The 24,557-nt window shown below is 43.5% G+C and overlaps 1 protein-coding gene and 1 non-coding gene across 2 annotated transcripts in view; one reads left to right on the forward strand and one right to left on the reverse strand.

The window, feature by feature from the left end:
* Positions 1–24,557, forward strand: part of LOC121858402 — a 142,375-nt gene that overhangs the window by 50,894 nt on the left and 66,924 nt on the right. The window lies entirely within an intron of this gene.
* On the reverse strand, positions 1,965–2,036 carry Trnat-ugu. Its single transcript has one exon. It is a non-coding gene; the product is annotated as a tRNA-Thr (tRNA).

Below are 24,557 nucleotides of genomic sequence, written 5' to 3' on the forward strand. Positions count from 1 at the left end.
CTCTGGTGGACCCTCAGCCGTTTGGCTGCCCACCAAAACTCATCGCAATTGTGAGGCAACTCCACGATAGCATGAACGGCAGTGTCCCGCACAATGGCACCCAGTCTGAGTTCTTCCTCATCCAAACGGGGATTAAACAAGGGTGTGTACTGGCACCAACTCTCTTTTCCATTTTCTTGGCTGCCTTCCTTACTCGTGCCAGTGCCAATTTAGCCGGCGGGGTGGACATCGAGTACTGGATGAAGTGTCTTTTCAACAAAGACGACTCCAGGCAAGAACAAAGGTGTCGGCAACTTCCATTACTGAACTTCAGTATGCAGACGACCTCACCCTTGTTGCTCACACTGAACCCAACCTAAAAGAGATCCAGAACACCTATACAGATGCAGATGCGTATGCACACTTCGACCTTGCGGTGAATGTATGAAAGATTCGGATTCTCTTTCAACCTGCCCCTGGTTCAGACACACCTCCACCATCCATCCAGCTTAACGGCACTACCCTCTCGAATGTTTCCCACTTTCAGTATCTCGGCTCCCACCTGTCCACCACCGCTTACATCGGAACAGATGTGCATCTCAAGCCTTTGACAGAGTCTGTACCCTTGTCTTCAGCTGTAGGGAGCTGAAATTATCTACAAAGTTGCACGTATATCGAGCAGTGGTCCTCCCTACCCTGCTATATGGAAGTGAGACATAGGTCACATACAGGAGGCACCTCAAGGCACTTGAAAACTTTCACCAACGTAATCTACGTTCCATCCTCCGTGTTTGCTGGGAAGACAAGAGAGCTGACACCAATTGAAGGAGCATCAAGGCTACCATTACCCATGAAGAACTACGCTTGAATAGCCATGTTACCCGCATAGACGACAGTAGACTGCCAAAGCAGCTACTTTACAGTCACCTAATGAATAATAAACGTAACGCCAGCGGGCAACTGAAAAGGTTAAGGATAGTCTTAAGACAAACCTGAAAAAGTGCCAAATCGACCCCCTCACCTGGGAGTCGATTACTCCGTGTCGTAAGGCTTGAAGGAGCACCACACGAGAAGGTGTCAATACTTTTGAGTTAGCCCGACTGCAAACCGAGGCAAACAAGCGCCAACGCCATAAGACGCTGCCACCGCCCCTCTCGCGCTAGATGTAGCCCTCCAACATGTGCAACTAATGTGAGCGACTCTGCCGGTCCCGCATCGGCCTCTTTAGTCACCTCAAAACTCACCAATGAAGGTGACATCCCTACTAACTCACATCACTGTATCATAGCTGGATGATCGTCATACTCGATTCCGAGTGACAGCAAAGTATTAGTAGTAGTAGTAGTACATAATAGCCCAGAACGCAACAGGGGTGGTCGTGACCGGTGAAGTAAACGAGATTCGTAGGTCCATTACGACAGATCGACAGCACTGCCAAAATGATAATTTGCAGCAACTGTTGTTGCAGGTTCCAGAAAATTTGAAAAAAAAGTAGCTATAGCGCAGGAGGTGGGCGCCTCGAACTGGTTAACTACGTTACATAAGAACATAAGAACATAAGAATGGAGGAAACTGCAGAGGGCCTATTGGCCCATACTGGGCAGTCCCGTTTACACCCAACCCCTATCGCTCATAGATCCATCCAACCTATGTTTGAAGCTATTCAGCGTATTCGAGTTCATGATGATATTTGGTAACTTGTTCCACTCATCCACTACTCTATTTCCAAACCAATGTTTACCTATTCCGCGCCTAAATCTAAATTTGTATAATTCAAAACCATTGTTACGAGTTTGCTCCTGGTTGGATAGTTTGAGTACCTTTGTAATGTCCCCTTTGTTTAGCCCTGACTTCCATTTATACACCTCTATCATGTTGCCCCTCGCTCTACGTCTCTCGAGGGAGTGCAAATTAAGATCCTTTAACCTGTCTCTGTACTCAAGGTTCCTAATGCCTGGGATTAGTCTTGTCATTAAAAACACATGTGCCCCCTGTGAGAATCGAACTCACGACCCCTGGTTTACAAGACCAGTGCTCTGCCCCTGAGCTAAGGAGGCGTATGGTTGCTTGGGGATGGGAGGGAGGGGAGAGGTGACGATGACTGGAAGTGTCTCTTGCTTGTTAAGTTTTGGTCGATGTGTTATTAGTGGTGGTTCATGAGAGAGACAGAGAGAGAGTTCTTCAATGAAATAGACAGATCCAAGAGCAAGATAAAAAAAACAGAGACAGACAGACAGACATTGACAGGCCTCGAGAGTAACTGGTTGTAGTGGGTCTGACAAATGGTTTCAGTCTTAACACACAAGAATTTACAGATGCCATTGCTCTAAGGTAAGGTCGGCCTGTAGAAGGTTTGCCCTCCCAATGCGTGTGTGGCTCTTCCTATGACGGCGATCACGCCATGGTGTGCAAGAAAGGGGGCTTCATATGCATGAGGCATGATGAAGTAAGGGACCTCACAGCAAATATGTTGAAGGAAATCTGCCGGGATGTCATGGTAGAACCGACCCTCCTTCCATTGGATGGTGAGATCCTCCAACATAGGACTCCAAACACATCTAACGAAGCCCGTGTTGACGTCAGTGCTCGAGGATTCTGGACGCGGGGACAGCGAGCTTTCTTCGACATCAGGATTTTTGATCCCATGGCCGCATGTCACCGTAACCTAGCTCTCGATGCTGTACATAGGAGGAACGAGAACGACAAGATAAGGGCATATGGGAAGAGAATCCAAAACGTTGACCAAGGCAGCTTCACTCCTCTAGTGTTCACAACCTCTGGTGGGATGGGACCAAGTGCAAGATGTTTCTACGCCAAACTCGCGGAGGTGATCTCCGAACAGAAGCAGCAGCCCAGAAGTTTCGTTACAGCCTGGATGAGATGTCGACTGTCCTTCTCTCTCCTTCGGTCGGCTTTGCTCTGCCTCAGGGGGACGAGAGCTTCTGCCCCAATTCCGACAACTGCTGCAGATATCGACTACGAGGCTACAGTCACTGAATGCCGCCTAGATCTGCGGCTCAACTAATTTAACACAGATAGGATAGTTTCTTATGTATTAGGATATTTAATATTAAGGTAAATAAATGGTGGCGAAGGTGTGGCTATTGGGGGAGGCTGGAGGCCACTATTAGAAAAAAAAAAGTAGTAGTAGTAGTATGTGTGTGTGTGTGTGTGTGTGTGTGTGTGTAATCTTCATCTATGGGCATATGTATGTATAAGTATTCACGTGTTCTCATGTACACAGGTAGAATTGACCTTCACGTATGTTGTATGTTTGTGTATATGAGTTCCTCTGTTGTAGTTGTATATGTACTTTTTTGTATGTGTATATGTTCCCACGTCACAACAGAACACATGTCAACAAAACCACACATGTTAACATCTTTCTCACTCCTCACTATTTTCACTTTTACATATCTCTCTCTTCTTCTACATCTCTCTCTCTCTTTCTCTATCTCTCACTCAACATAGTGAATTTCCTTCTTCCGGCTGATGTAAACAGAGAGAGAGAGAGAGAGATAGAGAATGATTCAATATTCAGTGGGACCAGGAGACCGTATCAGTCATGAGCCGCCAGTGTGTTGTCCAAGGCTACTCAATATTTCACATGGACTGAGACGCCTGTCGTGTTGTCTCTCGTCTCGTGGGCTCGTCCTCGGTGTGTGTGTGTGTGTGTGTGTGTGTGTGTGTGTGTGTGTGTGTGTGTGTGTGTAAGATGACTATGTGTCTCTCTCAGTCCCTCAGATGAAATGAATTTTGTGTATCTGTGTGTTAGATTACCATAGATATTTTGGTGGGATAATTTAGTGTTTATTTTTAGCTTTTGCTCGGTCTAATTTTCACTATACCATGAACTATTGTTGTTATTGCTGTTCTTATTGTTATTATTACTATTGTTACTTGTATTATTATTACTGTTATTACTGCTATTATTATTATTTCACACACACACACACACACACACACACACACACGAGAAACCCTTCATGAACCTTAAACTTAGCAAACTATTACACTGAATGTTTAATAGCAGACTAAAACATACATCAAAGTAATATAAAATAACACAATTTTTTTATATTGTGACTCAAATTTGGTCGTTGGAAAAAAATTACGATACTTTGTAACTTACGGAATCGTTATGTTAAAATATTCTACTTATTGTGTTTATACCAGGTAAATTGTCTGAGTCAGGTAAATTATCTGAGTCGCTTTGAGCGTCATGTTCACAGGTGTATCTCATATAGGCAGCGTACCTGACTTAATTAACATCTCTCTACTCCAGTTCAAGTGAAGTCGCGCTCATATTAAGACGCACCTGAGGAAACTTTTACACACATCTGGGAAACTAACCCGGAAAGATTGTGCCATTACCGTGAGCTTCGTGTTAAGATAATGAGAGAGAAGGGGAGGAGTTAAAGAGAGAGGAATAATGAAGATGTGACTAATGATGGAACTACGGAAACAGGAGAAATATTACTGATAGATGATGGATAAATGAATAAATCTCACCAAATCTAACCTGACCTGACCTGACCTGACCTGACCTGGCCGAACACTTCATAAACAGAATGCATAACGAAGATCGAGAAAATAACACACATATTAAAAGTTTTTCCTATTAATGAAATAATACGAATCTTTGGTTACACAAATAAAAATAAACAGATGACCTGAATATTAACCCCCAGCTTATTTCACCTGAAGATTAAACACCCTAACGCTACCTGCGGAAGTTAGGTTAGGTTAGGTTAGCACTTTCAGGACTGGGGAGCCTCAGAGCCTCAGTGGGCGGAGGAGCACTTGGCAAGCGAGGGAGGAAGCCGAGGGAAGCCGAGGGAGACGGATTATTGATGAGATTAAACACACAATCAGCTCCCTGTTGCATGGCAGAACACCGACCTCTCGTGTTGTCTAGTGAGGGAAGCTGAAATAGGATGGGTGTGTAGGAGGGAGTGGGATGGGAGGGTTAGTGAGGGCGTGGGAAGGAGTAGGGTGAGGAGGGAGTGGGAAGGAGCAGAGTGAGGGGCGTGGGAGGAGATAAGGGTGAGGAGGGAGAGGGAAGGAGCAGAGTGAGGGGCGTGGGAGGAGATAAGGGTGAGCAGAGTGAGGGGCGTGGGAGGAGATAGCAGAGTGAGGGGCAGAGGAGGAGATAAGGGTGAGGAGGGAGGAGGGGTGAGGAGGGAGCAGAGTGAGGGGCAGAGTGAGGAGGAGATAAGGGTGAGGAGGGAGTGAGGGGCGTGGGAGGAGATAAGGGTGAGGAGGGAGTGGGAAGGAGCAGAGTGAGGGGCGTGGGAGGAGATAAGGGTGAGGAGGGAGTGTGGGAGTGGATGGTCGGGGGGGGGGGCATCGGAGGGTATGGTGGAACGCGTTGCGTTGTCTTGATTGGCTGTGTTTATGACGTGTAAGAATTAACGGTGTGAAATTATTTATTCATGTCTAAATTATACTTAATCAACGAAATTTGTTAGTTTACTTATTTTTTCCTCTACATTTCCGAGAGTCAGCAGGTGTTAGTAGCAGTGATCCGGAACCGTAACTAATTAGCTGCGAGTTCGGGTTCGGTTTCATCTTAACGAAATCGGTTCAGGACCCGGTTCCAATTTAAAAGTAAACCCGGCAAGGAAAATACAACAAATAATAACTTGTGTAATCTTCTGTATATCACTTACGTACAAAGATAATATCACCAAATTGTGAAGATGAAATGCTAACATGAAGTACCTGAAGCCATAAAACAGCAGAACAAGCAGCAGACTGCACTATACGCCCAGCTTGACCCGTGGCTGAGGTGAAGGGAAACTGATATTGGTAAATGGTTTAAGGCTTTTTTTTCTACTGTATGTGTACTGTTTTTAATGGAACTTACGCATCTAGAACAGAACAAGGTGGCACTACCGGCCCCCTACTGCCACTGTCAGCTGGTGATCCGCATGGTGTCTAGGAGAACATATTTTTTTTGTTGCGTTTATATTGATAATTTACCTGTTATTGTATTATTATGTTTATATATGGCACGAATTATGTATGTTTAGGGTTAAAAGCGATAAAACAACTAAAGTGAAGTTATAAGTTGGTAATTTGTAACGTAAATTTTCCATGCATTAACCTCACAGTAAAATCTTATAGTTTAACCTTACAGTTTAACACAAATTATGCTTAGAATGTGTTCCCAGCTTGTGCTACAGGTCTGAGCAATTCTCTGAATATTTATGTATTTCCTTCTTGTGCAACTCTCACGTAATCTAGGGGTATTGGGGGGGGGGGGGGGGGGGGGGTCTCAATATCGTGTCCTTCATGACTGGGTGACCTTCATGATCCAATAAATAACGGATGTATTTGCTTCTATTTTAACTGTTTACATAAAAACCAATTTTTAATAGAATATAATTTACAATAAAAATATACCCACTAAGTTGACAAAATACTTTTATCATACACAACATTAAGGTGTGAATGACAATGACAATTCAGTCAGCAGTAGTTCCACCTGTTGCAAGTATTTCGTGTTTGGTTATAGTTTAACCCGCGTCTTTGGTCAAGTGTTTGCTGTGCGAGTACCAGATGCAGCGCCTTGGTGTGTGTATAGTGTGCAGTGTAAAGTTGGCTCCCGTACGTGTGGGGAGTCGTAACAACCTGTGCCTTAAGGTGAGGTGATGTGACGTAAGGAGACGAAGGGGAGAGGGAGGTGTTTGTGCCCACCTGACAGAGGACAGTTGGGGCACCGCCATACACTAAAGATCTCAATTCTGTTACTTTACATTTGGTTGACGTGTCATTGAGATAAACAAATAAAACATTATTACATCCTGTCTGCTACAGTGTGTGGACATAAGTCGTCTTCAGGTCAACTTTGGGCCAAACCTGAGCCATGACGAAATGTGCCTTTGTATGGGGAGAAATGGTATTTATATGGGTTGTTTGTATGTTACAACAATATACTATACCATATTAATGGTGTAAAAATGTGTGTAATGATCAGAGATGATGCATCTCCCGTCACGTAAGTGATATTTGGTAAACAGGTAGTGATTGAACAGGAATGCTGCTGACCAGACTGTTGACTTTGTCTTAGAATCACCACACTCCATAAAGCCTGGCACTATACTAACGTCTCTTACACTTTCTTGACGATAAATAATGTGGTAGATTTATACTGTGTAACCAACTGTTTCAGCCATACATTGTCCACTGCAGGACTGGTATTATTTACTCCACGTTAGATGAATGAAAAGCGTCCATATTACATCTATGTAAACTTTGCCGGACCAAATAAGAAGTAAAATTATATCATTTTGGTCCCAGGTTACTGTGTGCACCTCACGTTTCACCGAAGCTTCGTATTCACTCGATACTCTCGGGGTTCACACCTCTCGGAAAGAGTGGATTGACAACGCTGAGTGTACTAGTCGGAAATGTCCCCAACTGTACAAATCTGCATGGAAGAAATAATCAGGACAGTAGGAGTATGTGCTTGTGGATAAGACAGGCGCAATAGAATATCTGTAGGGTGGTGGCTGCCCTTCTGAAGCTCTACAACAACAATCCCCACAAACAACTGAAATAACAACATCTTGGTCACATCAAGGAGGGAAGGAAGGAGGGAGGGACGGACGGACGAAGGGAGGGAGGGACGGACGAAGGGAAGGAAGAACTCAGAATCTGTAAGCCCAAGGACAACTGATTTATCTGTAATGCATTGCACTATGCTAACCGGAAGTGACGTTAAGTAATGAAAGGACCGAAGCATTAAGCTGGAGAAGAGGAGGAGGAGGAGGAGGAGGAGGACGAGGAGACAATCTCACTGATGGTGGTGGAGAAAACTGGGTGCCAACAGCGAATGTCAATATTATTTGATTACCGAGTTAAATAATGACTTGGTGTTTAGTGTACTTCGGCCCAGCCTCGATCTATGTCGATGTGCACTGAGAGTCACTACCCCCCGTGATGTGCACTGAGCGTCACTACCCCCCGTGATGTGCACTGAGCGTCACTACCCCCCGTGATGTGCACTGAGCGTCACTACCCCCCGTGATGTGATGTGCACTACCCCCGGATGCGTCACTACCCCGTGATGTGCACTGAGCGTCACTACCCCCGTGATGTGCACTGAGCGTCACTACCCCCCGTGATGCACTGAGCGTCACTACCCCCGTAATGTGCACTGAGCGTCACGCCCCAATGTGCACTGAACGTCACTAACCCCCGTAATGTGCACTGAGCGTCACTACCCCCGTAATGGGCGTCACTGACCGTGGTGTGCACTGGGCGTCACTACCCCGTGGTGTGCACTGTGATGTGCACTGAGCGTCACTACCCCCCGTGATGTGCACTGAGCGTGAGCGTCACTACCCCCGTGATGTGCACTGAGCGTCACTACCCCCGTAATGTGCACCGAGCGTCACTCGTACGTGCACTGTAATGTGCACTGAGCGTCACTACCCCTCCCCCGTGGTGTGCACTGCGCCACTTTATGCAGCGTCACTACCCCCATGTGCACTGAGCGTGATGCACTGAGCATCCTACCCCCCCCGTGATGTGCACTGAGCGTCACTTACTCTCCCGTGGTGTGCACTGAGCGTCACTAGCGTCACTGGCCCCCGTGATGTGCACTGAGCGTCACTTACCCCCGTGATGTGCACTGCAGATGCGTCACTACCCCCCGATGTGTGCACTGCAAGTACCGAGCGTCCTACCCCTCGTAATGTGCACTGGGCGTCACTACCCCTCATGTGTGCACTGAGCGTCACTACCCCCACTGAGCGTCCACTTGAGGCTTCACACTGTGATGTGCACTGCGTCACTACCCCGTGATATGCACTGAGCGTCACTACCCGCCGTGGTGTGCACTGAGCGTCACTGGCCCCCTGCAATGTACCTGAGCGTCACTACCCCCGTAATGTGCACTGAGCGTCACTACCCCCCGTGGTGTGCACTGAGCGTCACTACCCCCCGTGGTGTGCGCTGGCGTCACTACCCCTTAATGTGCACTTGGCGTCACTACCCACCCGTGGTGTGCACTGAGCGTCACTACCCCCAGTGGTGTGCACACTCAGCGTCACTACTTCCGCCGTGGTGGTGCACTGAGCGTCACTACCCCGTAATGTGCACTGAGCGTCACTACGTCACCCGGCCTCGTGATGTGCACAGCGTCACTACCCCCCCCCGTGATATGCGCTGAGCGTCGCACTACCCCCGTAATGTGCACTGAGGCGTCACTACCCCCGTGGTGTGCACTGAGCGTCACTACCCGCCGTGGTGTGCACTGAGCGTCACTACCCCCCGTAATGTGCACTGAGCGTCACTACCCCCCGTGGTGTGCACTGAGCGTCACTACCCCCCGTGCTGTGCACTGAGCGTCACTACCCCCGTGAACTTGAATATTCTGTGTCTTCTACAAGTTTCTTATTGTTGATCTTATGTGTTGATGAAGTTGAACTTTTCCAACAATAGCTTAAGGTAAAGTTGATGTTTAATATCAAATTTTCTTTTGTTTTTTTTTAGTGTCATGTTTGTTAACGCTGATGTGTTACAAATATTATGATGTCATCAACAAACCTGAGATGATTTATGTAAGCGCCGCTCTTGTGTAAACTCGTCTTGTTTATATTCAAATGATAAGAGTTTTCGTCTACGACTGATCTGACGAGATGTTGTGTCTTTGATATTCTTATCTTTTTCCGTCTCTATGAAACATGACTTTAAAAGATTTCCTGAATGCTGACATTATACAGAATAGTCTGCTGTGATATACTGAGATATGTTAATGATACAATTATGTCCGTCAAGGATTCGAACCTATGTCTTGAATACAGCTATACCGACGATATTCACTCAGCCGCCAGTCTGGGTGGTAGCAGCTCACTCTCCATAAGGTTGTGTGACACAGAGCAGCCTCTGTCGTACTGTGGCTGTCGACTCTGCGGGATGAGTGACAGTTTTGACAACAGGTGGTTGAGTTGTGAAGACTCAGGATATCGGTGGTAGTGATACAGGTTTGATTTCTGGACGAGCATAACTTTGGATATATATTTATTGAATAGATATTTGCACAAATTTATTGGTTTCTATTTACATAACATTTCTATATGTGAAATTTTATCAAATTCCTGACAACTCTACTCCTATAAGACTAAGTATGAGACGCCAGGTAAGGTGGATCGGCGACTTACCACCCAGCGCTACACACCGAGTCCTCCCGTCATCTTGAAAGTCTCATTTACCATCTTATTTCTTAGTCATTCTGAGCCTCGCTCCCGCCACGGGTCTCCCAGGTAAAATAACCGGAAAGCAAAGATGCAAAATTCAGTCTGAATATCTTCCTCTTCACTTAGAGGGATTGAAAACGCAGCGAGAATGTTGAGACGCGGTATAATGGCACCGGGAGCCATCATTTGCATTGGCTGGAATTACCTTTTGGGAACAGGGCGCCCCCACGCACGCCACCCACCCGGGAGCCAAGATTCTCTAAGCATTTTACCTTAAATAATATCATCTTACCCGTAGAGGTGACTCTCTCCACAGAACGACATGGAAACAGCGGATGAGTTGGCAGTCGGAATACATCCAGCGAGAAACATAAGCTCAATATCTCGAAGCAGGTTCAAGGAGGAGAAATTAAAGCAGGAGTGTTTGAGAAGGTTGTAGTAAGGGCTGGGTGCTCCCCGACCGACACTTACCAGTAACGTCACGTCCCGGGCTGGAGGCAAGACTGAGGGAGGCCACGATACGACGCCTGTGAGAAATCAAGAAGAGACTTTGTGGCCGACGACGATAATGTTGGGCGTTTACCTGCGTGTGTCTGCTCCATACAGGTGTGTGGTGGAGGTGCGTAGCTGGTGGTGGTGGTGGTGGGTAAGTGGTGGTGGTGGTGAGTATGGTGGTTGAGATTGATGGTGTTAGTGGGTGTGGGGATGGTGGTAGTTCTTAGGTGTTGTTGTTGGTGGTGGTGGTGGTGGTGGTGGTGGTGGTGTTGAGTGAATGTGGATGAGGGTGGTGTTGGTGAAGAGGTGATGGTGGAAGAGGTTGTGGTGGTGTTGGTGATGGTGGTGGTGAAGATGGTGGAGACAGGACCATCATTACAGCAGAGACTGACAATTGTCCCTCGCCTGAAGTGATCACTGTTAATTAAGCCAAGGAGCACCTGGTACTCTCTCTCTCTCTCTCTCTCTCTCTCTCTCTCTCTCTCTCTCATCTCCCATCTCTTATTTCTACTTTTAGAGAGAGAGAGGACGCAAGGAAAAGAAAATAATATAGAGAAAAAGGATCATATGCAAAATAATGAAAGATAATTGATGAAAGACGTGAAGATAAAGCAGATGGGAGATAAAGAAAAGTGAGAAAAGACGGTGAGAAATGGAGGTATAAAGAAAGGGTGGGAATAGAGGAAGTGGAGAGGTGTGAAGAGAAAGTGGGAATAGATAGAATGAGTGAAGAGGAGGAGAGGGGGAAGGAGTAAAGATGAGGAAAGGAGGAAGGAATGAAGAGCAGAAGAGGGGGAAGGAGTGAAGAGCAGAAGAGGGGAAGGTGAAGAGAAGGGGGAGAGAGTGAAAACGGATGAGAGGAGAAGAAATGAAGAGAAGAGGAGGCAGGAATGAAGAGCAGAAAAGGGGAGGAAATGGAGAGGAAGAGGGGGAGAATAAATAAAGAAGTAGAGGGGGAAGAAATGAAGATGAAGAGGAAGAGGGGAGAGAAGAAATGAGAGAAAGAGAGTAGGGAGAAAATAAGAAGAATAGTGGAGTTTTCGTCACGGCAGCCAAGGGAGAGCAATTAGGAATGACATGAAGGTGAACATTTAATTAGTAGCCAGCAGGAGGAACATCTCTTTGGGGGAGGGACAAGACAGCTCTACCTGGTGGGGTGGGGGGAGAGAAAGAGGAGGAGGGAAAGATGGATGGATGGGAAGGGGATGAGGGAAGAAGGAGGGATGGAGGGAGGGAGGGGGAATGGATGGAGAGAGAGAGAGAGAGACTGGTGTATCTAGAGGGAGAATAGGTAGTATTATAACAGTCTAGTCGCTAAGTTACAAAACAAAAATGAAATCACATTATCGATCTTTATCTCTGAACCATTAAGTAACTCATGTAAGAACAACCAAAAGTCTACATTCATGATCCCTTTTTCCAACTGACGTCACTTCCTGTTTACTTATTCTCGTTTTCTATAATAAAAAAAAACTCTTTGAATTCTGGGTAATTTTTTTTAAGACTCTTTACTCATTTCCTCTGTGGATATAATTATAATTTACTTGATTCCATTTCCGTATAGAAAAATAAGAGACTAAACAAAACAAGACTAATAAAAAAAAGCAAAATAGGACCTTGTATAATATTAAATGAATAGAACTTATGTGATAAATAGAGCACTAAAACATATTTAAAGCTTATTTAAAATTAACTGATGATCAATTCCCTACGTAATAAAACCTAATAAAAATAATCCCAGTAATATATTAGTTTAAATAATTCTGAGGGGATAACAAAACCACCTATATTATTATTGTCAATTAGGATTAAAAACTAATTTGGTTCACTACTTTGTTTAACGAGGTGGTGTAGAAATAATTAACTTGGTTACCGTGTGACATTAATACCATACAATATATAATGAGGTTTAGAGTGATGGGGTAGTTAATGATGGGGTTTATAGTGATGGGGTTTATAGTGATGGGGTAGTTAATGATGGGGTTTATAGTGATGGGGTTTATAGTGATGGGGTTTATAGTGATGGGGTTTATAGTGATGGGGTAGTTAATGATGGGGTAGTTATAGTGATGGGGTGTCGGTGATGGTAGTTAATGATGGGGTTTATAGTGATGGGGTTTATAGTGATGGGGTTTATAGTGATGGGGTGTATAGTGATGGGGTAGTTAGTGATGGGGTGTATAGTGATGGGGTAGTTAATGATGGGGTTTATAGTGATGGGGTTTATAGTGATGGGGTGTATAGTGATGGGGTAGTTAATGATGGGGTGTATATAGTGATGATCGGGTGTATAGTGATAGAGATTGTGTAGTGATAATGCTGATTGTATAGTGATGGGTAGTTAATGATGGGGTTTATAGTGATGGGGTGTATAGTGATGGGGTAGTTAATGATGGGGTGTGATGGGGTGTATAGTGATGGGGTGTATAGTGATGGGGTAGTTGATGATGGGGGTGTATAGTGATGCAAGTTGTATAGTGATGGGGTGTATAGTGATGGGGTAGTTAATGATGGGGTTTATAGTGATGGGGTAGTAGTGATGGGGTAGTTAATGATGGGGTTTATAGTGATGGGGTGTATAGTGATGGGGTGTATAGTGATGGGGTGTATAGTGATGGGGTATAGTGTATGATGGGGTAGTTAATAGTTTATAGTGATGGGGTGTATAGTGATGGGGTTTATAGTGATAGGGTGTATAGTGATGGGGTAGTCAGTGATGGGGTATAATTTATGATGTGTGATGGGGAGACATACAGTGAGTGGTGCATACTATAAAGACTGTATAACATTATTTTGCATATCTCTGTCTATTTAGCATTTTTATGTATGTATGTATGTATGTATGTATGTATGTATGTATGTATGTATCATAAACTATTCATGAATTTATACACCCAACCACACAAAGATCATCCATACATATACAGTACCAGTATGTATAGATATATATACTATACAGTACATCAACTAAACACACACCTTCATGAACTGTACGGGAAATTATTATGGCTCAGCTTTGAAACCACCTGTATTATACCACTGTTGAAATTACTACCACAACTCACCTAATTCATTGCATTACTCATTAAACTTATTAACTATTAGTCCCACAGTGATAAGGCTCTATATCTTTATAAACGTCAGAGAGAGAGAGAGGAGGTAGACGGTCAGCTTGAAACTCGTCCTCCCTCCCTGTGTTACCTGTGGGTTTTGGTCGAGTTCTTTTGAATTTTCGTTTGGTGATGTCCTCTTACGATTTCGTGTGTGTGTGTGTGTGTGTGTGTGTGGGTGTGTGTGTGTGTGTGTGTACGTCAAAGGTTAAACCAGTATATTCTTGACTGTTAAACGAGCATTTTGCTGAACTCGTGACCCTTCAGAGGTGAGAGTGAAAGTGGGTCCCATAAGCATGACTGCCTGTTAGGGACTGTGGCTACAACACACTACTGTATATACTAAGTCTTCAGTACACAAGGAAACAGCACTCAACCGCCTTCACCTCCCTTAGTTGTAAACTTAGGTACCCATTTACAGCAGGGTGAACTGTCATCCTAAAAAGAGTAAATCACCATTCTGTTAAACCCATTTCCTAAAAAAAGGTTCAACTATAAACCTGTTAAAACGTCTTGTTCAAAGGATTAAACCATCCTTTTTCAGTAATAAAACCATTTTCCTAGAGAGAAAACTATTAAATCATCATCAAGTTAATTCATGTTCTTCAAGGAGTTAAACCAGTCTCCTACAAAAATTATTAAACTCTCATCCTGTTTAACCGTCGTCCTTAAAGGCTTAAACCAAATAACATACTTCCCTCCTTCTCCTTCCCTCTCATACTTCCCTCCTTCTCCTTCCCTCTCATACTTCCCTCCTTCTCCTTCCCTCTCATAAAGAAACACACGATCATAGCTTCCAGGTCCATAATTTTCTATTTGGTCTAAATATATATGAATCGCACACATAATAATAATATCACTTAGAACAATTAACAACTAGATGTTTTGTCGACTTATGAAATCAAAATCATATTAAATTAATTACAACATGGAGTTTTTGTCTTTAAGAGTATCTGATGCTCAAGTAACACATAATATACGAAACAAAATATTACAAATTATCCGGAATACAGAATTACTGAATAAGGAATTGTGAAATACCAAACTCTTGTATCTAGAATGCAGAATTATTAAATACAGAAGTATTATATTATAAACTATTAACTGAGGGTCAAGAACACTATATGAATTAACATAGATAATAAATGAAATAAAATTAGTGTGATCTTGATATATAAAGTACCAGAAGCAGGTGTGTTATATATACTGTAAACTGAAGATAACTCACACAGACACACACACACTTACATACACACTTACATACACACTTTAGTTGAGAGGGAGAGGGTGAGGTGTGAGGGTGTGAGGGTGAGGTGTGAGGGTGAGGTGTGAGGGTGAGGTGTGAGGGTGAGGTGTGAGGGTGTGGTGTGAGGGTGAGGTGTGAGGGTGTGAGGTGAGGTGGAGGTGTGTGGTGTGAGGTGAGGGTGAGGGAGGGTGAGAGGAAGGCATGAGGGTAGGGGTGAAGGTAGGAGGGTGAGGGTAGGAGGGTGAGGGCGAGGTGTGAGGGTGAGGTGGAGGTATGAGGTATGAGAGGTGGAGGTATGAGGGTGAAGGGTGTATGAGGGTGAGGTAAGGTATGAGGTGAGGGTGAAGGTAGGAGGGGTGAGGTGTGAGGTGGAGGTATGAGGGTGAGGTGTGAGGTATGAGAGTAAGGGTGAGATATGAGGTGTGAGGGTGAGGTATAAGGTATGAGGGTGAGGGTGAAGGTAGGAGGGTGAGGTGTGAGGTATGAGGGTGAGGTGTGAAGTATGAGAGTAAGGGTGAGATATGAGGTGTGAGGGTGAGGTATAAGGTATGAGGGTGAGGGTGGAGGTAGGAGGGTGAGGTGTGAAGTATGAGGGTGAGGTGTGAAGTATGAGAGTAAGGGTGAGATATGAGGTGTGAGGTATAAGGTATAAGGTATGAGGGTGGAGGTGATAGCAGGGCAGGTAAGGCAGCGCACCTGTGAATCATGGCGGTGTTGAAGGGGTCAACTTGTGGTCTCCTCTCCTCATTTACCTACAACTTGGGCACTTCAACCCACGTCTCCTCGTTGTCTTGGGGGGGGGTCCAGATTTTTTTTTTCTTTCTTTTTGAGGTAATTCTTAAGACCTGGGGAGAGGGGAGGGGGTGTTGTGGGTCTTTCTGCCTCTAAACTGATATTATTTAAGTCATTGTTTATATAAATTTATATATTTGTTTATAACTTGTATATATAAATGTCTATATACAACTACTTTGTTCCATTTTCTTCTCTATATATTTCCTCTTCTTCTTCTCACCTGTATCTTATCTTCTTTATCTTCTCTTTATCCCGTCTTCCTCGTCTTCACTCTCTCTCTCCTCCCCTCCCTCCTGCTCCTTCCTCCTACTCTATCCTATCCTTCAGCCTCCTTCCCCCTCCCTTCCCCTCCCTCCCCCTCCCCTCCCTCTCCCCTCCCTCAACCCCCCACCACCTCGCTCTCACCAATTAATCTTCATGAGTATTTAACGAGTCATTTAGATGTGGTGTAATTAGCTAAGCCAGTGTTTACAAGATTGACAGAAACCAGCTGTTAAGTTCAGGTAGTTAGACGTGTGATAATTGTAAACATTTAAGATCATCGTATGTTCAGTTTGATCGACATATGTTTAGTTTGATCGACATATATTTAGTTAGATCGACATATGTTTAGTTTGATCGACATATGTTTAGCTTGAGGCGACAAATGTTCAGTTTGATCGACATATGTTTAGTTTGATCGACATATGTTTAGTTTGATCGACATATGTTTAGTTTGATCGACATATGTTTAGTTTAATCGACATATGTTCAGTTTGATCGACATATGTTCAGTTTAATCGACATATGTTTAGTTTAATCGACATATGTTCAGTTTGATCGACATATGTTCAGTTTGATCGACATATGTTTAGTTTAATCGACATATGTTTAGCTTGAGGCGACAAATGTTCAGTTTGACCAACGTCTGTGAAGTGGAATCAACTTACATTTAGACTGATATATCCTACATACACAAACCACTCACAAACACTTAACACACCTGTAATTTACACCTAACAAACAATTCACCTAGAACATCTTTACTGACATCCATTTTTTTAACACATAAATAACTACACCACCACAAAAGACATACATCTACACACAAATCCTTCACAATGTAGAAAGATTTATTTATATTACCCTTAACTCTCTGTAATGACGTAATGCAATAACGGTGTATGATTCTATTGTGCTACAGCTATCGTAATTACATAGCAGAAAGGTAGTCATCTATTAATCGTAAGATGGATAGCGAATTCATGAGTAAATTGAGGGTGGGAGAGTGATTTAGCAGGTCTCTCTGTGCAGTGGGTGTTGGCTAGTTTAACTCGATACTGAGAAGTGTCTAATTGGTGATACTAATGATTACAATGGTTATATTGATTATAGTAATTACAATAATAAGTTATAATAATACCGGTAATAATAATAATAATAATAATAATAATAATAATAATAATAATAATAATAATAATAATAATAATAATAATAATAATAATAATAATAATAATTAAATAAAACAAAATAAAAAAAGGTATTCCAATTGCACGTCATAGCATCAGCTTCCCGAAACAGGTATGATAATAATTAATCAGCCGTTGCCAGCATACCAGTCCTCACAACCCTGACATTTCTATTCATAACGCGGCATCTTCCAGCTCGATCACTAACGTAAAGTTTTGGTAACGACCCTCTTGAGTTCCTTAATGTTGATTTAATGGTGCAAATCTGACCATTACCTGGAGGCCATAAATGCTCATTAAGGCATATTAGTGGCGTTGTATATTACCCTTACAGTGTGTGTGTGTGTGTGTGTGTGTGTGTGTGTGTGTGTGTGTGTGTGTGTGTGTGTGCGTGTGTGTGTGTATATATATGAATCGAATAACTTAGAAAAAACATACCTATATCATTTAAAAAATAATAATATTTTTCCTAAAAACACAAACATTATTTTCACTTCCAATACCACATTTCTTAATCAACTACACCTGTACAATACACATATACATTAATCCGACAAAAACATAGAAAAATCGTCAATACAAATCACTGTTCGTGTAATCCCGACCAACGGAGACAAAAGGAGCTCGAGGACTTTTGCCCCTTCCTTCGTCAAGTGGGTCCTGAGCTGAAGCAAGCGGATAATGGTTTGTTTAATGACAGTCAACACTAACATGTTATTGTGTAACCTTGTAGCTGATGATGAGTGGAGAAATACTGTAATAAATGTTTGTTTCAAGTGGTAAATATTATGCTCTATGTTAATTGTGTGTGTGTGTGTGTGTGTGTGTGTGTGTGTGTGTGTGTGTGTGTGTGTTTTAGATATGAAGTTCTGGTATACCAAATATTAGCTTAGTTCAGTAGAGTTAATAATTTGTATATTTTTATATTGAAACACACACACACACACACACACACACACACACACACACACACACACACACACACACACACATACCAGGAGGGGAGGTGAACAACAGGAGTAGCCCTTCGATACGAGTTCGAGAGTGAGACGCTATCCACCTTCTTAGCGGCACCCCAGGGAGCCTCCACACCCCTACAGTAGGTCTCCGTCAGGAAGGTAGTGTCCCGAAGAAAACTGTCCAATCTCAAGTCATCCTCAGCAGTTTCAGCAGTTCCCCAACAGGCCTAGGCTTCCTCTAACTAGTTAGGGAGGGATTCCCAGCAAGCCTTAGGAGTGTTCTGTCGGGCTAATAAGCCTCTACAGTAAGCCTAGGAGTCCCCCAGCAGGCCAAGGGAGACAGCCATGATTAATCCCGTGACTTCCAATTACTTGTTGTTGACACCTGAGGAAAGTCTCACCCACGACTGTTTTTATGTCTCCCAACCTGAGGTGTATGTGTGTGTGTGTGTGTGTGTGTGTGTGTGTGTGTATGAGCGTGTGTATGAGCGTGTGTATGTGTGTGTGCCTCTTCCTCCCTCCCTTTCATCCTTGTTAACTGCCTCTCCCCCCTTCGCTGTCAGCTGCCTCTCCCTCCCTCCTTCATCACCGCCTAACAGCCACTCTCCTCTCCCTCTCTCCTCCTCCTCCTTCCTTCCTTCCTTCCTTCCTTCCTTCCTTCCTCCCTCTCAGCTTCTCATTACCTCACCACAGTCAGGTCTTCCTCATAGATTATCCCTCGCCGACACCCTTCCAATCACCAATCTTCCCTCCCTTCCTCCCTCCTTCCCTCCCCCTATCCCACCCTCCCTCCATCACTTCCCTCCACTGCATGGAAATTGGTCTTAAAACCAGGAGGAAGATGGTTCAGGGTGACAGTAAAACTCCACAATTAAACTAAGAGGGAACAAATTGATAATAATAGTGACAATACTACTACTATTACTACTACTACTACTACTACAAATAATAATAATAATAATGACACCATCACTACCAACCACTAACTCCACCCCCACCACCACCACACCACCACCACTTTTATGTATATCTCACGGGCAAATTTCTCACTTAACTTTCAAAAGACTGTAAAACTACCACCACTTCCCTCACCCTGACAACCTAGCCACAGGTGGGTGAGGCGTGCTAGAGGTCAGACGCTGGATGGGGTGGAATTTAAAAAAAAGGGGAATGAAAAAAGGGAAAGAGAAAGAGAGAGCAATAGTGAAAGATGGAGAGAGGGAGAGAGGGAGAGAGATCAACAGAGAAAGAGAGATTAACAGACAGACAGACGAATAAGAACAGAAATATATAGATAGAGAGACAAAACGGGACACACCACACACACACACACACACACACACACACACACACACACACACACACACACACACACACACATACACACGTAAATAATATGGGGAGAGGGAGGCGGAAAAGGGAGAGGGAGGGGAGAGGGAGGGGAAAGGGGAGGTGGTGGGTGTAACTGGTGAAAGAAACCCCAACACAAACAACCACAATATATAAACGACAAAATCTCTCCAAGAACACGTACAGAATTTTCCGATGATTCCCGTCCAATTTTAGGCATATTGGGAGCCACACTACGCCATATCTACGACTCCACCTACCTCACTACAGCGTTTAATACATAGAATCTACATAAACAAGCGGTGTTAATGGCCTTTATTTACGTCTTGGATAAATATATGAGATTCAGAATATCGAACAACGTAGAGATATTCATTCAGGAGTTTTTTTTTTTTTTTTGTCTTGGTAAGGGTTTAGGGCAATTTGGTTTAGATTCAAAGTAATGTACAGTATATAATACGCCAGGCGATCGTTAGCTTTGTTTTGCCAGTGCTGTCTTTTTTAAGGCGTGTTTATCTTATAGGTGTCGAGGTATAATGTGAGAAGCAGATGTTTAGATGATAGTTGATACACACACACACACGCGCACACACACACACACACACACACACACACACACACACACACACACACACACACACACACACACACACACACACACACACACACACACACGCACACACACACACACACACACACACGCACGCATGCACGCACGCACACACGCACACACATGTATGACGCCATCACAGGATTATATTTAATTCAACTATTACTGTTATTTAGAACAATAACATAACTAATAGTAGATTCGATACTGTGCAGGAGGTCGGCTGACATGACGTCACGGATAGCACCACCAGAGGCTAGCTAGAAATTAATTCCATATGGATAGATCATGAGACACTGGGTCATGTGACGCTTAACCCAGCCTCTCTCTTGATCACGCAGTCATGACTGTGAGACGTGGTTTCTCAGGCCCGCTATAATAGATTCCACATATATCGATCACGAGGCTATGACCGAAAGGCGTCACATGACCCAAGGCATCACAAGTCATGACTATGAGGCGTCTGAAGGCGTCGCTACCTTAGCCGCTTCTGTAAGAGTTATAGTTAGTCTGTCACTGGCCCAGGCACGAGTTAGACATCTAGGTCTTACAGCAGGCAAGATCTTCGTCTCGGCAGACTCTGTACATAGTTAATACAGAGAAAAACACTGCACAAGACAATATTTCATCCCTTCTCAACTTAAAGAAGAAATAGGAGAAGAATGAGTATGAAGCTGGACTTAGGTAATATCCGTGACCAGGAAGAAAGAAGATTAACCTGTTACGACATCTCACACTCAGAAACTATATAATAAACTTTCAAAGGTCACACAAACACACACACACACACACACACACACTACTACTACTACTACTACTACTACTACTACTATAATATACCGTCCAGGAGAGGAGAAAGAAGAAGAAAAAGGTTAACGTGGTGAGACAACCTCGACCTCTGACGCGTTGGAGAAATTCCTCAGAAAAAAAATTTAATCCAAACTTTTGACTCCGGTAACTCCTGACCCACTGAACTACAGACTTACTGAAGAGGAAACTTGGCGAGATCAAACACCTTCCTTATATTTACTATTATCAATTTTAATGAAAGGACAAAAAATATCACTTGAACATTAGACACGTTTGTTATTTCACCTTGAGGTTAGCTATACTATGCTGCCCTGTCACGACACGACATAACACAACACAACATAACATAACGTAGCCTAACCTAACCTTACGCTAACCTATCCTCACCTCACGCTAACCTATCCTCACCTCACCCTAACCTAACCCCACGCTAACCTGACCTAACCATAGCAACGCGTTTAAGCTGGGGCGCCTAATGTTCACGTAATCCGAAAAAAAAAATAGTTTCAACATCCTCTACGTTCCTCCTCGTCGTATAAGATGACACACTAAACTTGAACAGGACCCGAGAGATGTTATACAGAAAATAAAATAAATCATATCTAAAAGTATAAACTAATTCTAATATCTATTGACCATCAGACTTCCACCTAAGCTCATTGGAGTTCCTCAGACACAAGATACGCATTTCCATAAAGAGGAGAGGTAGGAGGGAGGAGAAGTGATGAAGGAAGAGGAGGAAGAGGAGAGGAAAAGTTTGTTTGGTCTTCGGAGTCCGCATGAACTATTGGGGACTTGATATTGCCAAAACATCGCTTCATTGACAGTGGTGCTGAAGAGGTAACGAGAGAGAGAGAGAGAGAGAGAGAGAGAGAGAGAGAGAGAGAGAGAGAGAGAGTGTGTTTTGGCAATAAAGTCTCGAATAAACTTAAATTAAGATTAACATTTAGACTAATATGTCGACAACAGCTGACTTCACCGCCTCTCTCTCTTTCATTCTCTACCCTACCTCTTTCCCTTCCTGCTTTTCTTCCCTCTCTCCTTTCTTCTTCTCTTCCAGCCTTTCGTCTTCAGTCTCTCTCTTTCTCTTTCTCCTCCTACTCTCCCTCTCTTCTTGTCCTCCCTCTCTCCCTGTCCTTCCTCTTTCTCTCTCTCCTCTGTCGTTCCTCTCCTTTGTCGTTCCTCTCCTTTGTCGTTCCTCCCCCGTCTCCTCTGTCCTCCCTCTCCCCCTGTCCTCCCTTTCCCCCTGTCCTCCCTCTCTCCTTGGCCTCCCTCTCTCCTTGGCCTCCCCCCTCCCCCTCAGGTTCATAAAACAGAGGCCACGAGTCCTAACCCTCACAGTCAGGTGCTACACGGCCCACCGAATGCCGCCCAATAAAAGCGGTCCGGCCACCACGTGTACATGGTTTATAGTCAATAACTGGGCGTGGGTGGCCTGAAACTGGCTTTATAGGGCGTGGGTAGCCTGAAACTGATTATATATATATATATATATATATATATATATATATATATATATATATATATATATATATATATATATATATATATATATATATATATATATATATACCCTGGATGACCTGAAAATGGTTTTAATTTTACCGGACCTAACCTAACCTAACCTAACCTAACCTAACCTAACCTAACGTATGGTCTTCCACAATGTTCTGTCTTCTTTAACTGACCCTCTTCATGCTTCTCACCACCAACCTCCTCTCAACCAACTCTATTAGATTCTCTGTTTACGAACCACTTATGTGCGTCTCTGTCCTCTCAGTCACGCGCTGCACACCACCAAACTCTCCTCACTCACTCACTCACTCACTCACTCACTATTCAATAAACACAGACTTGAATTCCATCTTGATCTCGGGTGCTCAGACAACTTAGGTTCTTTCAATCACGGGACGTGGGTCCTTCTCATCTCCCACAAAACCAACACCAAATGTTCCGCTTCTTTGCGTGTCTGGAGGCTGTCAACTCGACCTCACAGGTTCTAGGATTTCTCCCTCCGTCCCCCGTCGCTTCACCTTAGATTTGTTTAACTTTATATTGTATTCAGATATATCCAAAACTAATTTAAGTCAATCTGGAACAATGAAATTCTTCTGCCAGTCTTAGTAAACTGATTTAATTTAACATTTTCTTAAGTGTTCTATCAAAATGTCCATAAAATATATTTGGTTTAAGTTCTTCAAAGGTTTTAAACTTCCTTGTAAGACTTAGGTAAACTTTTCAGTGGAAAAAGATTTTTCATTTCAGAAAAATAAAATAGTTGAAATCCTCGCCATTCCTCGTAACCTCTCTGCTAAACCCTCTTGTCAACCAGTTTAATTCATTTAAGGACCTAAAACTCCCTCTCCCTTTCCTCTCCTCCTAAAAGATAAATACATTAACTTAATTTAGGAGATACAGAGAAGCAAACCAGTTTAACCCGTCGATATTTCCCACAAACTCTCAGCCACCTGCCAGTTAACTAGTTTAACTCTTCTGGACTTCCCCCAAAACTTCTTCACCTGCAGGTCCCAAGTAAGCCATTTAAACTCTTCAGCTTGTCGCCAACTTCCCTCCCTCCCTCCTACCCCTCACTCCCTCCCTGCCTCTAGTGAACCAGTTCAAGTCTTCGCGGTGACTTGCCTCAACTTGTGTGGGCTCCCTCTGCCACGTCTGGAGGCTTCCACGAGGTAAAGTGTTTTCAAAAGGAGGCTCAAGAGACTTTATAACCACAACATTGCTATTACATCTTCTTGCGCCTTTACGATCATGAATTTCGAGAGAGAGAGAGAGAGAGAGAGAGAGAGAGAGAGAGAGAGAGAGAGAGAGAGAGAGAGGAAAGTTTAATGGCGTCTGGGCGTCTGTGCAATAGTATTCTAACCCCAAATGACCTCAGATGTAACCGTCTCGTGAGATCTAATGACTTGGCCTGACCCTAAGGTAGGCTAAAGACATCTGCATTGAAGACTTATATTGTTTTCTATTTGGGCATGTGTCACGAGAGAGCAGGTAGTCTGACACGGCAATAGAGACAAGATAATTAATAGATAGATAGATCAATTGACAGCACGACTGGAAGGATTAAATAGACAGATTGATTGATTGCTATTTAGTAAAATCATCACACAAGTTAAAATTGATTCAACATACACACTGTAGACACTGTAGCTATGCAAATAATGTATAAAAACAGATCAGGTATACAAAAAAGAAATATACACGGTATAAGTATACTACATAGACATTGTAGGTACACAAAACGTACATAAACAGTGAAGGTATACAAACAATGCATAAACACTGTGCAGGTATACAAACTAGGTATTTACCTAATACAGGTAAACAAACAATGTTCATAGACAATACAGGTATAGAACTAAGCGTATACAGTAAGTCCATTTCACATAGACACAGAACGTGAGGCTGTGAAGGTTGTGTATCATGTAGTCGACACGTGAAGATGTAATTTGTATTAACATGTCAAAACAATTCTTGTGACTGGACCGTAATCTGTTCTAAAGCTGTATGACTCAGTTGACTATTACCAGGT

Source organism: Homarus americanus, unplaced genomic scaffold (assembly GCF_018991925.1).
Source record: "Homarus americanus isolate GMGI-L3 unplaced genomic scaffold, GMGI_Hamer_2.0 scaffold57980, whole genome shotgun sequence".
NCBI lineage: Eukaryota > Metazoa > Arthropoda > Malacostraca > Decapoda > Nephropidae > Homarus > Homarus americanus.